This window comes from Lepisma saccharinum, chromosome 25 (genome assembly GCF_977018435.1).
Source record: "Lepisma saccharinum chromosome 25, izLepSacc3.1, whole genome shotgun sequence".
NCBI lineage: Eukaryota > Metazoa > Arthropoda > Insecta > Zygentoma > Lepismatidae > Lepisma > Lepisma saccharinum.
In genome coordinates this window covers 1,158,036-1,171,830 of record NC_139253.1, presented here as the reverse complement: position 1 = coordinate 1,171,830, position 13,795 = coordinate 1,158,036, and the positions used below count along the sequence as shown (strand labels likewise).

The window sequence follows — 13,795 nt, the reverse complement described above, 5'->3', positions numbered from 1 at the left end:
AAAATATGCATAAAATATGAATGAGGAACGTTACTTTTCGCTAACTGAATCTAACGTTCTTTTCTGTTCAATATGGATTTAATTCTTTGTCTATTTGACATTAATTTCTTTTCCACGAAACGACGTGTTGTTATATCTCTATTCTTTTTGCGTCTTTTTACCTACTCATGTAAAATTAATAATAAATTTATATATTTTAATTAGTAATAATTGGATCGGACTCCCCCGAAATATATTTCTAGATATGTGGCTCATCATGCTGGACATTAAATACTGTTTTAGAACAAAGTAATAAATATGACAAGTCAACGAAACCTATATTCATATAGAGAAACGACAGTCGCCTTATTCATAAGTAGTATGGGTGACGTCATCCGGAGATAAGTTATGACACCTACTGAGAATATATCCATGGAATAAACAGTGAGAGCGTACTTGATTTCATAATCATAAAACTCCATGCAAATAAAAGTTTCCCAATAAAATGTTATCGAGAGTATTTTCAGCTTTCTAGTGACTTTCGAAATATACCATACCATCATAATCTCTTTTTATATTCTTCTTGTCAGAAAAAAACTGTACTTTCGATATCATATTTCGTTCTAATACATTCACAGAAATATTAAAATAAGTTTATTTTATAACCCGTGAATTGATTTAATTGTTACAGAGTACTTCATTTCTTAACCATATTAATCCATGCAAAATAAAAGTTTTAGTGCGGTTCGAGTTTGCAACACAGAAAAAACTAGCAACGTCTGCAACTGAGTCTATTTCTGTTAGAGTTTCTTCTTTTCTCTGTCGCTACAAGAACTGAAATCTCCAGTTTATCTTCAAGGATGGCATTGGCATACATGTTAATTTTCCTAATCGCTATACAAGTATGCAGCGTTGTGTCAGGTATTACACGTATTGTAACCTGTTCTGAGAAATAACTTTGCTTTTACTGAAAATATTGAGAAATTGGTAAAACATTAGTTAGATCGTGAAAGCATATAAAGTGTGCCGCTAAAATTTCCTGTATTTTAATTTTTAATTTGCTTCTACCTGAACATGTGTTGGAATGGATAATTTCAGCCAATAATATTTAAAGACAGGAGAGAAGCTTCGTAGCCTGTCTGTGACGATTCTTTTCCAGTGAGTGCTTCGCATGGTTATCTTGCTTTTCTTCTCTCTTCCTTACATGCTCTTTCTCTCGTTCGCTTTCTCTGTCTCTTTTCGTTCCTTGTTTCTTTATTCTCTTACGTTCCCTTCTCTTTCTTTCTACCTTTTCCTTATTCTTTCATCCGTTTTTCCTTCTTCCTTTCATCTCTCTTCATCTTTTCTGCTTCTATCTTTCCTCCTTCTTCTGTTGCTCTCCGATCCGTATTGCTTTCTTCCTCTGTGGCTACAGTTTAAACACCTCTTCAATAATTTTGACTGAGCCTTTGAACGGCAATTTTTGCTTATGGCTGGATTTAAAAAATAGACATTCTAAAATTTGTAAATATTTAAAAAAAATTAACTAGAAATATTGAAGTAAAAAAATAAATATTAAAGGAAAATAAAAAATAAATATTAAAAATACATAATTATATTCTCCTTCATCTAACTATAAATTTATAACTAACAAAATGTTATTCTTGTTTTCATAATGTGCAATAAAATCTCATTCTTAAATATTAATTAAATATTAAAAAAAATCAATTATAAATGAGTTCACTGACGTTATTCATAAATAGAGCTAACACTTACAACACGCTTTCAAATTTTTAAGTGTAAAAATGTGACTTTTTTTTACAGCATAGTTGCGTGAATATTTTATAATTTCTCGTGCTTATGAAGTCGTTGTCTAGTAAAAAGTAACAAATTTAATACTATGTTAACAATATATGGAACTGTGAAAAATACTTTTTCTCTCACTTTTCAGCAATAGAGAAAAGAGGTAAGTATATGCCTATTATTCATATCTTTAATAATTAATAATTGTAATATTTACATTATAATCACAATGTTTGACTGATTACACACTGACACACGTAACCAATCATGTTCATATGGGCTGCATGTGTACATTTTTAATACATTTTACATTACATTAAGTGAAGAGAGTACTTTATTGTGCACATGTGGGGCAAACGGACACCCAAGGAAATATTTTGAAATAATTCCCAAAATGTTTACAGGAACAACAAACTATTTATTATAACAATTAATGAAAAGTGAAATATTTTCCTTCTTAAATGACTTATTGTAACGGACAGATAGCACTGTTCTACAAAGGTTTTATTTCTTATGTGAAAATAAGTTTTTTCTGGAGGAATTTAGTATGGGAAATTCAAATCAGTAATAAGAATTTCGCTATCAGGGACAGTTTTTTTTAGTTATAAGGTCTCATTTTACTCAGATTCACCGTTCGTGATAAATGCAGGGAATTGTCATATGAGCAGTTGGCAACATCTGCTTCTGAGCTTCTGTTACAGATGTTGGCAGTTCTCTTACTAAGCTACATGATGCACCTGCAAGTTATTGTCAAAATACTAAGCATCGTGATTGCAGTTTTTGTTTAAGTTGATATGCTTTGCCTGTCGAAATCAACCAGATAGCTTCTTCTACATCTGTGGAGAATTGTCCTTTGCAAAGCAGAAGAGGAGGAGGATTCGATCCATCATGAATAAGTACTACAAACATTACCTTGGAATCGACCAATATAATCTCCACCCCAGCACAAACATTACTAAATTTAGGCAAATGTGCCTATTTTGAAACTGAGCACCTACTGACTGATCGCATCGACGTTAGTGGTTTAATGAACGTTCATAAGTTCTTCTGATGTCACAAAATAAACCCATGAGATATTAGAAGCTAACTAACTCACTCTCTAACTTCTTAAGCCCAAAGGCTTATGGCTGCAGCAACACAAGCCTTCCATCTGTCCCTATCCCAGTCAATATCTATACAATATTTTCCATCCTTACCGATTTCCTTTAGGTCTAGAGATATCAGAGGAAATCCATGGAATATAATGATCAATAGTGGAAGATAACTGGCGACTTCAAGATAGTTGCAATGATATTGGGAATGCAGCATGGCTACAAAAGTATACCTGCTTCCTCTGCAAGTGGTATACCCGTGACAGAAGAACCACTACACAAAAGAGAATTGGTCTCAACGAAATTGACACGTGGGAGGAAAACTATACAGCGTGTGATGATCCTCTTCCCCCTCTTCACACCAAGCTAGGCCTTACGAAACAATTTGGAAAGGCCATGGACACAACTGGAAGAAGATTTAAGTGTATTTCAAACAAATTCCCTAGTCTTTCACTAGCAAAGCGAAAGAAAGGTACTTTGTGGGACCTCAAATTAGAGAACTTCAGGAAATCCAGAGTTTGAAGCATGTCTAACAGACAAAGGAAAAAGAGCATGGATATAATGTTATATGCAATATAAATTGCAAAAAAATATTATATTTTTTGATTGATTGATGCACAGTAAGGCTAATCGGGACTGGACCTACAGCTTAAAGTTGAATCCGAACTACTATGCCGCTCCACCGGAAATCGAACCCGGGACTCCTTGATTACAAGGCGACGACGGTAGCACTGCGCCATGGGGGAGGCCCTATATTATATATTTTTTTAAAAAAATAAGTATTATATAACAATTCTGTGTGCGAATATTGTGTCACATATCACATTTATTACTTTTAAATATAAACATTATATACTATGTTTCGAGAAAGGATGATTAAATTATTCCATGGGTTCACTCAGTATTCACCTTAAAATTGCAAGAATTTTAGATAAAATTAAAATCACGATTACTCATAAACTATTCCTGACAGAGAAAATCTAAATACAAATTTGAAATCAGCGCAAAATTTTCAATAGGAATCAGAACTTTTCCCTCCGGAAAAAGAAAACTTTTTTTTTTTTTAACAGTGTATAGTTCATGGTATAGTTCCAGTGGATGTAGATACAGCCGAAATATTGAACACAGAGCTAGAAGCTCAGAACGTTGATTTCACGGTGGTTTAATCACATGCAGCGATGTGGCGCTGGCTGTAGAGAGCAATGGCCTCAACCGTATCAGGCCGGAGCGTCAAGTGCGTTGCTTACAACTGTCTTACGCGCAGGATATAATATATTTTTCTTATTTGCAAGCATTACTAACATTGTTTAAATGTACGCCACGGACCTGGAATGCTTGAATGCAATCTCATTCCTTACATGTTTTCATGTTTCAGATTTAATATCCCGACCATGTCAAGAAAATAAAGGAGTGTGTGTCGCAGGAACAACCTGCCCATTTTTTATGTCTCAAGACACGGGCCTCTGTGATAAGGAAACTGTTTGCTGCGTGCCAAAGAAAGGTGATTATCTTATTGACTAAGCACTTCCTGTACCCACATTCTATGAAAAAAACATTGAATGAGTTTCCTGGCGGCGAATATTGAAGAGGTTTTCTCGAGCAATCAGCCAGGTGATATCCGGAAAGGCTTCCGAGCTTTCGAGAGCTAACGTCACTCTCATCTTCAGGGAATGAAGTGCAGAGATAAGTCATTGTGACGTTATATGCATTTGGTGTGGGAGGGGATAGGGGGAGGGGCGACGAACAGGATGCGTGATGATTACTTTAAATGAACGGACACTCGCAGAGAACACCTATGCCCACGCTGGGATTTGAACCAGGAAACGTCGGAGGCGAAACCGAAAGTCGACCACTTAACGCACTCTGTTACAGAGTCGGCGAATCAAATATATGATGGAGAAGTAAACCGTGGCTTTTCGGGAAATATTTAAATAGCAATATTTCTTGCAGGTAATATATTTTAGTAACTTCATTCTTACGGGCTAACGAGGCTCCGGCATGTCGGCCAACAATCTGTGTATTACTCTGTAGAGTTTTTATTCTTTGTCCTATCCGCATGGATTTGTGACTTTCGCTTCATCCATTTCATCTGCTCACCATTCATTTTCATCGTTGCGATTAGCCAAGTGGCAAATTATGCGTAAAATAAACCAAAAAAACATACAAATGCAAAACAAAAATAACGGAACGAACATGCTGTTACGTCTTCCTCGGGATTCGAATGTAGCTTCCCTGTATTTTAGAGCCGGCCCCGTGGCGGAGTGGTTAGCAGATCGTGCTAAATTTAATAAGTATTTCATATTTGTAATGCTTCGCAAGCCTTATTATCTAAGTGCTCACCCTTAAAAACGCACTGCTACCTCTGTATTTAGTAAAACACATTTTCTGTGTGTGTTGGATATCGTATGATATTTAATTAGGAAAAGCAACTGATAATGTAATATTTATATAAAGCAAATTAATGTATTAAGTATGTTCTTACAAAAATGAAACCATTACAGAATATTATAGGAAGCCAGTGCCGAAATTAGCCGTAAGTTTTTTCTTAATTCCTCGCATTAGTTTTTACCTTATAATTTTGTTACAAATAAAATCTCAAGACAAAATATCCTCGAACTCAGGGGAATAGAAGACCAAATTATAATTCTCAGCTTGCGTTTAGCTCCCATTATTAGAAGTATCTATCATTCAACCGAAAAGCAATCTCTGACTGTTGTCTGGTAAGTGCGACGTGCCTAAAATACAGGGTTTGATTAATTGATCGACTTGCTGTATTTTACTTCGCTTTTTTGTGCCACTTTTGGCTAATTTGGGAAGATGTGGATGAGTGATGACATGATGAAATTGATGAATGGACGTTCACAAACATCCATGCCCAGGCCGGGATTCGAACCCGGGACCACTGGCGTGGTATCGCGATGTGCTAACCACTCTGTCATGAAGGGCGTCTATGAAATCTACGTGAAAAGCGAATCTGCAGTATTGTGAGACGATTCAAACAAAATTCATAAAGTGTTACTATTCTCGCGACATGTATCCAAATGCGTACTAATAACCCTTGTTGCAACAGCCAGCGAGGGCTAAGGCCTGCGTACCGGCTGCCGGTCTCACTCCATGACCTACCGAGGCGGGAGACCATTCAACAAGTTACGGGGTGACGTGTGGTCAGCACGACGAACCTCCAGTCGTTGTTGTAGGCTTTCATGGCCGGGTTACGCTGCTCATTGGGTTAGCTCCCCAATTTACTCGCGATGGTGGGTGGCAACCGGCCTCATACCTAGGCAGAAATATCAGGAGAAAAATTATTCCGCTTCCCCAAGGAGACTCAAACCTACGCGTTCCGTAGCCGGAGCCCAAAGCATGACGCCTTAACGGCCACGGCTTGGGACTAAGTTTTTAAAGCAAAAATACCTTCTGCGCATTGCAACATGATGTTCAATGAATATAGGGAATACGATTAACAACCTCGGCCATTTATGAAGGTGATGTTAGCATCACGTTCCGTCCCCCGCCTTTCGCCCTCAAAGCAGATTTCATGCAAGGAAGTTGCTGAGAAAATCCCACCAACCACCCCGGGAACAGAATCCGCGTCTGCAGAGTGGCAGTCACATTATTTACCGACTGGACAACCCCGGCTTTTTAAAGCACATATAAAATAAATTAAAGCCAGCAAAATGGTATTTATATTTGTACGATATCTTTAAATTATAATATAATAGACGTGTATATAAAATATTATATTGATAATACAAAAAATATTGATAAAATTTTCCTCGCTCTGATAAGTCTGCGTTACATTGAGTAGCTTCTTTAGGCATTATCTACATGACACCTGTTCTCATTGTTTGACGACAATGTTGAAAGGATGTGCAAGGGCAAAATGTCTGTCTCGTAAGTCTTACATTATATTTTCAGCAATATTTCTCAACAAACGAAGGTGTTAATTGGTGTTGGCTACCCACGAGATGTTCAAAGTATTATTTTCGCAGACGATGTTTCAACTTCGAAGCTAAACATATCTTATCTTGCTGTCAATATTCAATAAACCAATAATTGGGAATTGAGTTACGATGATGTAATGGTTTTTGAAAGTTGCACATGTGATGATGCGGAAGGGGAGTGTGGAAGTAACTCCGAAGTTTGGAGGAACATATTGAATCAATCCTGCTGCAGCAACTTGTTTTTTGGGAAGCGATGGTTACTTTATTCCAGGCGAATTTCTTTTATTATTATTGCACATGGTAAATGCACAAACAGAGTGATTTGTAGTCACTGTACCGGCATTAAAGTAAAGGTAAAAAATAGATCAATTTATTTCAAGCTTTCGTATACGCAAACGAAATAAGTTCAATTCTGTCCTCTTCATGACGTCATGGCGCGCACAGGATCATGGAGAAAAATCTCGGAACCTTGGTTATCGCCTCTCGATATCAAGGTAACTTAATATATAAGGTAGCGCCATCCGAAAACTGCCGATCATGCACGAGCGCGTGACGTCTTATGGGAGGATCGGTTATGCTCGGTGCCCCTTCGGTTATGTTCGTTCGGGGATTGGCCGAAGCAAACGGCCGCTATAATTTCTATGCAAGGTTCAGAGAGGGAAAGTGTTTTGTTACTTTGAGGAGGGGGAATTATTAATTATCGAAACTTCGGGATGGTATTGAGGCATACCTTTAATGATTAGTAATATGACTGATTAATTGAGTTGGTGTTTCAAAAAGTCCACTTTATGCACAGAAAGGCTAATCGGGACTGGATCTACAGTTTAAAGTAGGATCCGAACTACTATGTCCCTCCACCGGGCATGGAACCTGGGATTCCTTGATTACAAGGCAACGACGCTACCATTGCGCCATCGGGGAGGCACTAGTAGTAACATAATTGAAAACTCGCAAACATATTGTGAAAATCCATACTTTTCAAACTTTCTGATCGATGTGTTACAAAGATAGTTGCGCATGTTCTCATTTACCATGTCTTCATTCTATAATCATAGTATACTATAATTTTAACATGCTAAAGAAGAATTGCATGAATGAAAGAGTTAAAAAGGAAATGATCGTTTCATAGATTTATTTTGTTTATTTGTTTCACTCCGCTTTTCTGCCACTTTGGGCTAATCGCGAAGACAACATAGTAAAATGTCACGTAATTGCCTTCTAACGACAGTAAAGGAAATTACACTTCTTGAATAAAATGTATATTCCGGTTTTATAACATTATGTACACGATATTGAGAATTGTATGAAATAAATATAATGCCCATTAATGAAGTTTTACTACTTTGTTCAATTTAATATTTCACAAATATAATGTGGATGATTTTGTACCTTTCTACTCAGTGTAAACAATGGATGTCATACTCGCCTTTCGTGGAAAATTTTCTTTAAAACAGTAAGCTCTTTGTGGTGTAGTTGACGAACTATATACTTGCGCCACGAGCTCGGCATATAGAATAGTTTTTCCTGGTTATAGACGACTAAAATGTATTTGGAAATGTAATAGAAATATCCAAGACAAAGTCCAAAAATAAAATTTTACTCTTTAACGATTCATACCCTCGTACAGTCCTTCATTGTGATTTCTTGTAACTTATTTGCTATATTTTCATTTATGCTTCAGATATATTATCTTAACCTGTTCTAAATGTCACATGTACAAGGGAGAAATATAATTATCAACATTATTAACCTAATGTCAGTGAACATCAAGTTAAATCTAATTAATGATTATCAATTAAATGGACAGAGTTAATAGAAAAACTATTCTCTGAAGAATTAATTATGTCCTTTGAATTCGTAATTTGGCCCAAGTTTAGATTGCAGGGTGATAATCTCTTCATTACACACAAAATCGCATGACAAGATTTCGGTACATGTGTACTATATGACTGTATGTATGCCAGAAGTAGATTGCCGTTGTCATGTTAGGGACTTCATGAAATTTCTACATCTCACGCCCTATCCTCAAAGGCATTATTACTGTTTGATTTTTACTATTACCTGGCTTGTCCACCGCAAAGAAATATTAATTATATAGAATTGAAAACAAAAAAATGCAGTAATAGTGGCAACATTCTCCTGACTATACGTGAGCTTACCGTGTTGTCCTTTGCATCTCGCTTTGGCTTTACTTAATATTATCAATGAGCTAAATTTTCTGTGTGTTCGTAAATCCCTTCCTGTACACTTGAATTAGTAGGTTAGGTGAATTAGGTTTGGTGTTCTTAGCATCCAATTTCGAGTAGGTTCGGCTAGTTAAGGGTGTTGCATTCGTATTTGTACACTATCGCTCTTCGCTTGCACGTACACGTATTAAAGCTTTTAATACGCAAAACGATTTCACACGAGTGTAACTTATCAACACGGTAACTTGTACAACCTCACTTTGATATCCAAAATTAACATTTTATGGAAATTACAAACTGGACTTGCGTTTTCAAGGTTTGGGATTTTATTTACAACACAAATTTTGTAACACGAAATGCCAATCTTACACTCTACTTCCTCATCCTCCTGTACGTAAAATTTCCGAAAATATGGAACTCAGAGACCCAAACATAATTAATACGAAATTAAATAAAACAAACTTTTAAACAAATTATTAGTGTAATGTGATTTACAATTAGAGAGAGTTCACACATATTTATTTTAAATCGGTTGCCATAACATGTGAAGCCTGCCATTTCCGAGCCTAAGTATTGTATTTGAGTGTCACTGAACACTTTCCCCAAGATATTCGTGAGTTTTCTTGTTACATTGTCGGTTAGGTTATGTTGAAGACTTTGAACTTGTTTAGTTTCTTTGGTTAAAGCAAGTTGCAAGAGCTTGTTCTTAATCTTTAACTTATTAATTTCTTTATATAAACGTGTGTTGTTCTTCTGTAAGCGATGAATAGTGTTTTCCAACAACGAAACATTGCTAGCAGTTTCTGTACCTATGTCTATTTTTCTTCTTTTCGGCGACATAGTATTTAGCTTAATTAAGGAACGTTTCTTTATTTCACACCTTTCGTAGCGTACATCTCCACAGTCTTTATCAGCACATCCTAAAATTATTCATGTTTTGAAGAGGAAGGTTCAGGAGAATTTGCTACACCACATTCTCTATTATTTTGCACTGAAGTAATATGGTGTAATTTTAGTGATGGCACTGCAGTTGGCTTCAGTACTTTCTTTGTTGGCAAACACAGAAGTTCTGCTCTTAGATCTCGCACATAGTCTTCTTTACAAAAATGGGCACTGCACACTCTCGCATTTCTAATATTAATATTATGTTCTCGATCACAAGCACGAATCCACTGTTTACTTACACGATTATCAGCTGGAAATCTATGATATTTTATATCACTTCCTTTACTTTTTTGGTTATAATTCTCACAGCTTGTTACTGCACAATTAGGTATGATTATAGATGGAATGAACAAAACAATCTCATTTTAAGAGAAATAATACAATAAAAATATATCGAATGCGACAAAATCAAAAACCTGCTTCTTCCGATTTTTGCGACGTGTTAGAAGCTAAATGATACTTCTATTAGCCTTGGCTAAATGTACCCTGCACCAAACTTACTGCACATAGCAACGAGCACCGTCAAACCCGATCCTCCCAGATGACGTAATGCATACGTACTTCACATAGCAACGAGCACCGCCTGCCTCGATATGTCTCAATATTTCTGTCAGAATTTCTCGCATTTATAGCAGGAGTTCGTTGATTTCGTTGCTAAGCGACTTTCAACTGTTACTGAGGAGATAATTTATCTTTCTGCCTTTCTGGCTATTCCTAATTTATAAGTAAGATATCACCATTATTCTTTAATTTTTAGCAATCTTTTTAACTTATAATTTTCTTTAATATTTGCAGCGTTAATTATTTATAGAAATATAATTTACATACGTTCATAATGATGTTCACAAAATTTTGAGATGGTAAAGAGGTCGTTGTATAGGAGCGTCCTGAACATATAACATAATAAGGCGGTGTTCCTATAGGAGAGTCCTCCTTACTAATGACTTGAAAGTAACAGTCGTAGAGGGGTACCTGACAAACAATAGCACTATCGACATTTTAAATACATTTATTTCAACACTACATTGTATTAAAACAGTATAAATATCCCTCTATACAAACAAACATTGTAAAAAGGAGGATTTAATGAAAATGGACTAGCATACTATCCGTGTCGTTAGAGATAGCGGCCACAAACCTTCACAGGGAACGTCACTACGCTGTGGAATTTAGTTTGTGTGCACCAAGTACGGGATGAATGTGGGACCAGCACGGAAACCAATCGCCAATTTGATAGCCAACCACCGGGTATCGAATCTGGGATCCCTTTATTACAAGGCGACGACATTACACTACTCCATCGGGGAGACTCTGGTGGCTGGCTAATTTTGTATGTAGAGTTAATCACGTGTTCACACATGGAACACATCATTTCATAAGTTCTAAAGTTATGTAATTCCCATTTTGAACGATCTCATCGTCTGCTTTCGTTGAAGAATTATGGCTGTTTTTTTTCCTTATTGAGTTATTTGATTTCCTGTGTTTGGGTGTGTAAACTACATGCTTGTGTGTGTGTGTATGTGTTATTCGTTTACAGATCAGATAACGCCTAATACCTGGAATCACATTTGCCGAGGGTCAACAACATAACGGCTTTCCCCACGACAATGATCTATTTCAGGGCTTATCTCAATGAAATTTAATATATTTGTCTCAAGACATGTGCAATTGAATAAATAAATAAATATTAACATGATCTTTTGATTTTTAAGAAAGGAATTTCATTCCTTCCATAAATCTGTGAACTTAACGTAAATGAAGGGGCCTCCTCGATGGCGCAGTGGTAGCACCGTCGCCTTGTAATCAAGGGGTCCCGGATTCGATACCCGGTGGAGGCTCATAGTGGTTCGGATCCCACTTTAAACTGTAGACCAGTCCTGATTAGCCTTCCTGTGTATAAAGTGGACTTAAAACACCAAATCAATCAATTAATGAATTAACGGAAATGTTTTTGAACTTCAATTCAAACATTCAACATACCTACGTAAACAAATGCAAATGTTTTAAATGTGTCTTCATGTACGTACTGCATAAGGTCACCTTGTGTTGGAAAGTTTCGATCTCGAAAGCCAAAGAAAACAACGACGATGGGACTCGGTACGCTGAACAGACATCACCCAACGAAAAGTCACTTTAAGGACCGTTACACCATCGTGTTAGAATAGATTTATAGCGCAAAATATACGAGGGTCGTTCAAGTCAATCGGGGACTTTTTTTTTAAAAAAAAAATAGAAGAACAAATTTCAAAGTGTGGTAACTGGATTTATTTTTCCACATAACCTCCTGCTACAGTTATACACTTATCCCAGCGTTTAACTAACGCCTGGAATGCTTCGGCATAGAAAGATTTATCATTACGGCGGAACCATTGTACGACAGCATTCTTCACTTCATCATCAGTGTTGAAATGTTTTCCTCTAAGGAATTCCTTCAGGGGTCCAAACAGGTGAAAATCACTTGGCGCTAAGTCAGGACTATAGGGGGGTGTGGTAATATCTCCCAGCCAGGAATGTTTGGAATATGCGTTGAGCGGTATGCTGTCGTGCATTGCCTTGCGAAAAGAGAACACCCTTTGTGATGAAACCCGGACGTTTCTTCCATAAACTCTTATGCACATCACGCAGAACACTGCAGTAATACTCACTGTTGATAGTATAGTATTGATACTTGCAATTTCGCGACAGGTTATGCGACGATTGTCCAGGATCAGCTGCTCCACGCGCTGAATGTTCCCAGGAATGACTGGCGTGGGCTGTGATCCACCACGACCGGGATCGTCAGTAATAAAGATACGGCCATCTTTGAAGCGCTTACACCATTCAAATGTCTTATTGCGACAGAGTGTCTCATCACCGTACTGAGTTTGAAGTCTTCTGTAAATTTCAGCAGGTTTTCTGTCCTCGTTCACTAAAAAACTTCATCACAACACGCTGTTCCATGCAGATGTCCACACTCTTGTCCGCCAACTTGAATAACGGTCAATGCAGAAGCGCGGGAAATAAGCACCGCCTACCAGTAACAGCACACAGTTGCCAGTTCCTACTGCATACAAAACCTCCAGCCTAGGCGTCTATTTAAACCTGGAAAAAAAATAAGTCCCCGATTGACTTGAACGCCCCGTATAATCGTGTATTAAAAATGGAAAACATGAGCTTTATGTTAACTCAAATCTCCTACATGGCAGCACGTTTACAAATTATAACTCAGTTATGACTGAGCTTCAATAAAAATGAATAAAAGGTATTAATTTATTTGAAGCTTATAGCTTTGGCTACAACTTCCACTCATGGCTGGATATTTTCTTATATTTCAGAATTTTGAAACAAACTACCACAGTGAGAGAAGAGAAATACCTAATGAATTATCCAGTGTGATACAAGTTGCATGTGTAATAATTCTATTGATCTATGTGAACCAGTGGAAACTTCTCATCACATTAAATTATAATTGAAATTTGTAACATTTAAATGTTTTTAAAAATATTTAGTGTTAAATAGAATAATAAATAAACAAGCATAAATTTGGTGTATGTTTTCAAATTGTATTTCATCCTAATCCTCGTGATATATAACTAAACTAACGCGCACTAACCCAAAAAGTATGTCAGCATAAAAAAATATGCCAGTGTGTGAAAGGGGATGCGGGAGATAGTCAATTTGTATCCATTGATATAAAGTTCAATCGTTGGGCAAACTTGAATGCATTCACATTTTCCTGTTTTTCATAAATCGGAATAAACAAAGAAAGTAAATACTTTCACATTTCTATATCCTGAAAATATACGCTCTCATAATTATCTCCAGGTGAATATTTCAAGTGTCGGGAAAGATGCCTACACGGAACATGCGTACAAACAAAAATTCTTCAAAT

General features: G+C 36.6%; 1 long non-coding RNA gene across 2 annotated transcripts; it reads left to right on the top strand.

Moving 5' to 3' along the window:
• Positions 1–732: 732 nt before the first annotated feature.
• LOC145978826 (uncharacterized) lies at positions 733–13,444 on the top strand. 2 transcript variants are annotated; one of them, XR_014440748.1, is made up of 4 exons: positions 733–900; positions 1,910–1,924; positions 4,228–4,353; positions 13,239–13,444. It is a non-coding gene; the product is annotated as an uncharacterized LOC145978826 (long non-coding RNA). The 2 variants fall into 2 exon arrangements; XR_014440749.1 differs by lacking the exon at positions 1,910–1,924.
• The last annotated feature ends 351 nt before the right edge of the window (positions 13,445–13,795 follow it).